The following is a 4,321-nucleotide window of genomic DNA, read 5'->3' as shown; positions in this document are numbered from 1 at the left end:
TCTGCAATTTAGACTCCCGTGAACCTCGCTAGGTAGGTCAGGCTGGCCTCCGTCCTCAGCCTGCTAAGCGTTAGAATTATAGGAATGAACCACTATTTTTTTCCTTTTCCTTCTTTCCTTTCTTCCTCTTTTCCTCCTTTTTTTTTTCTGTGATGTTGCAGATGGAACAGACCCTTATGAATGCTAGGCAAGCAATCTATACTAGCTCTATTTCTAGTCCCCTAATTAAAATAAAATAAAATCTTTTTTTTTTTTGTTTTTTTGTTTTTGTTTTGTTTTGTTTTTCGAGACAGGGTTTCTCTGTAGCTTTGGAGCCTGTCCTGGAACTAGCTCTTGTAGACTAGCTCCGCAGAAACACATAGATTAGGGTGGCAACCCACAGAAAGAGGGAGGGCAAGAACTGGCCCCACAACTTGTCCTCCAACTTCCCCGTGTGCACTGTCACTATCCCCCACATCATACACACACTCAAGAGTAACGAGATAAAATTCTAAAAAACAGAGACTAACGGTGGTGGCACACGCTTTTAATCTCAGCACTAGGGAGGCAGAGGCAGGAGGATCTGAGTTTGAGGCCAGCCTGGTCTACAGAGTGAGTTCCAGGACAGCCAGGGCTACACAGAGAAACCCTGTCTTGAAAAACCAAAAAGGAAGAAAAGAAAAAAAGAAAGAAAGGAAGGAAAGAAACAAGGAGGGAGGGAGGGAGAGGAGAGGAGAGGAGAGGAGAGGAGAGGAGAGGAGAGGAGACCAAACTGGGTCCACATCTGTAATCCAAGTACTTTTAGAGGTGAAGGCAAGAGTATCAGATGTTCAGGGATATCCTCCACTACATAGCAACTTTGAGACCAGCCTGGGCTACAGGAATCACCTCCCAAAACACAACATAGACAAAACAGTCAAAAACCAGCTGGAGATGCGGGCAGAGGGTGAACCTTTGTCTAGCAAGCCTGAGACCTTAGGTTCTGTCTTCAGCACGGAGAGATAGAAGAGGGATTTGAAAAGTAGCCATACCCCAAAAGAAAACTGCCCCCAAACTCTGGCATCTCCGCGACTGTATCCAGTCTGCCCAGCCCTGAGGCTTCTGTCTACCCTGGAGCTAACAGCATCTGAGCATGCTTCCAGGCATAAAGCAGAAAGTGACATTAACAGGACAGCTGAGGTCCAGACAACAGAAAGAACCAAATTCCCATTTAGTAACGATAAACCTCCCAGTCCAGGATGCATGAGCGCTCGGGCCTACATCCTTTGTGACAGGGTGACAACAGACAGCCACCGAATAAAGACTGGGATTAGTCTGCCGAGGAGGCCTAAACCTGTAATCCCTTCAACCAAAAACTGAAGAGCGTCTCAAGGAGGAGGCCAGCATAGGCAACTTAAAAAGATTTTATTTTGCCTGGAGGTGGTGGCGCACGCCTTTAATCCCAGCACTCGGGAGGCAGAGGCAGGTGGATCTCTGGGAGTTCGAGGCCAGCGCTGGTCTGCAAGGTTTGGAGAGACTAAGGAGGACCAGCCTGTCCTCACTGCACCTTATTGTACCCCATCCCAGAGTGGGGGCCAGCTGGCCTAAAAGCCTTTGCAGGCCTTCCTTGTACATAGAGCTCTGGTCTGATCTGAATGTGGGTCTGCGTGTGGACTTTGGCTCTTCGGCTGTTTGTGGTGACACTCCAAAGACTCGGGGGACTAGGATGGGGTTAACCACCCGAATGTGACTGAAACTCCCCTGTGGACAGCAGCACCGCTCACTGAGAGAGGAGAGAAGAGAGATTGGCAGCAGATGTGGGTGGAGACATTTCTGGAGAGAGGAGGTAGCTCCAAGCTGAAAAGTTCAGCCAACAGTGAGTATGCCAGCTTCCTCCGATGCCAGGGAAAGCTAAGGGTTCCAGAGGCGTGGGGCTAAGGGTTTGAGGCGGGGTATAGCCCAGGCTCGAACTGGGAATGGGCCGGGTTTGGGAGGAGGGGTGTGAGGGCAGTCAGGGTCTCAGTCTTTCCTGACCCTCCAGAAGAGAAGCAGCTACATCCCACACCGGCTTTCTGGATCTCTACTGACTGGTCACGTGCCAGCCTCAGCAGGTTTGCTCTCCAAACATTAGGCCAGAAAGTTCTCCCTAGGTTACAACATGTGTCTCATTCGGATGGATTACCACTGGGGTTTCCTTTCTGAAGGCTTGAGAAGGCTCACAACAGCCAGTGCACAAAGCTACAGACAGGCTGTTGTACATCATCTGATTTTTTTACCTTTTTCTTTTCTTTCTTCCTTCCCTCCTTCCTTCCTTTCTCTTTATTTTTTTAAAGGAAAGGAAGTTTTTTAAAAAAGATTTATTTATTTATTATGTATACAACATTCTGCCTCCATGTATGCCCGCACACCAGAGGAGGGCGCCATATCTCATTACAGATGGTTGTGAGCTGCCATGTGGTTGCTGGGAATTGAGCTCAGGACCTCTGGAAGAGCAGTCAGTGCTCTTAACCAATGAGCCATCTCTCCAGCCCCTATTTTTTTTTCTTTGATACAGAGTTTCTCTGTGTAACAGTTCCGGCTGTCCTGGAACTTGCTCTGTGTACCAGGCTGACCTTGAACTCAGAGATCCACTTGCCTCTGCTTCCCGAGTGCTGGGATTAAATGTGTACACCACCACACCAGCTACACCTTTTTATTCTTTGTTTCTATCTTTCCTTTTTTGCGAAGACTTAGTGCCTATTGTATACCAGGCAAAAAGCTTGCATTCTGGGGAGGGTGCAGTCACAAAGCCGTCTGTGTACACCATCCCTCATCAGTGCTGTGCCTCGTGTTTACTTGTGGATCGACAGCAGGGGACAGGCAAAGATTTGAAGTCCCCAGCCCCTAAGGGGAAAAATATATCAAAACACACAGGGGCCAGTGTGAGAGCTCAGTGGGTAAGGAAGACCCCAATGATCTGAGCTTGATCTCCAGGACGTACTTGGTGGAAGGAGAGAACCAGTTTCCACAAGCTGTGCTCTGACCTTTGCTGTTCACACGTTTCTACCCATGGGAAGTAAACACAACAACAATAACACACATACACTCACTCACACACAATAACACACACACACTCACACACAGGAGCCAAAAAGAAAGAGAAGTGGGGCTGGAAAGTTGCCTGAGGAGTTAAAAGACCGGAGTTTGGATCCTAGCTTCACAGAGGGGAAGTTCACAAATGCTCATAACACATATGAGTGACCCACCTCCTTCTTTTGGCCTCCGAGGTCACTGTGGTCACATGAGCGCCCTGCCTCCCCAACCCTATCCACAAACACATACTACAAATGTCAATAAAATCTAGAAAGAAAGGAAGGAAGAAAGGAAGAAAGGAAGAAAGGAAGAGAAGCCAGGTATGGTGATGCTTTCCTGTACCTGCCCCTGGGAGGATCAGAAGTTCCAGACCAGCCAAGACCACTGTGAGAGCTCCTCCAGCCAATAGCCTTTAAGATAGCCCAACATGGCTCTAGCCAGTACCTCCACCTGAGGCTAGACTCTCAGAAAGTTAAGGAATGGGGTGGATCCAGCCGTCAAAGCCACCGCTTTAATCCTAGCCATATTGCTTAGCAGATTAAAGACTTGTGTGATCGGAAAAAGAGAGAGATACAATAAAGATAGATTCAGACAAAAAAAAACCCAACTCTAAACAGTTTACAGTGTATTTAAAATATATGTAGGCTTGGGAGAGAAAAGAAAAAGGATAAAGCCCTTAAAAAAAGAAAGAAAGGGGCTGGAGAGATGGCTCAGAGGTTAAGAGCACTGGCCGCTCTTCCAGAGGACCTGTGTTCAATTCCCAGCAACCACATGGTGGCTCACAACCATCTGTAATGAGATCTGGTGTCCTCTTCTGGCGTGCAAGTGTACATGCAGACAGAACACTGCATATATAATAAATAAATTTTAAAAAAAAAGAGAGTAGTTGGGTGTGGTAGCACACACCTTTAATTCCCACACTTAGGAGGCAGAAGAAGGTGGATCTCTGTGAGTTCAAGGACAGCCTGGTTTACAGAGTTCCAGGACATTCAAAGATACACAGAGAAACCCTGTCTTAAAAAAAAAAAACAAAAATAAAAATAAAAGAAATAGAGCTTAAAATAAAGCCACGTAAAGATGGAAAATACACAGAGAATCTGGATACTGTATGTTATTGTGCTGTTTTTGAATTGTTTGATGGCTGAGGAAAGAGCAATTTGATTATAAATGCTGCTGGGTTAATCCAACATATATATTTCGAAAATACCTTGACTTCAAAATTTAAGTCAAAAGATATGTTACTTTGAAGAAGATGTTTTGCTTTTGTTTCAACAGGAAATGAGAGGCTGTG

Source organism: Microtus pennsylvanicus, chromosome 7 (assembly GCF_037038515.1).
Source record: "Microtus pennsylvanicus isolate mMicPen1 chromosome 7, mMicPen1.hap1, whole genome shotgun sequence".
In the NCBI taxonomy this organism is placed as follows: Eukaryota; Metazoa; Chordata; class Mammalia; order Rodentia; family Cricetidae; genus Microtus; species Microtus pennsylvanicus.
Note: the sequence above shows the minus strand (reverse complement) of the source record.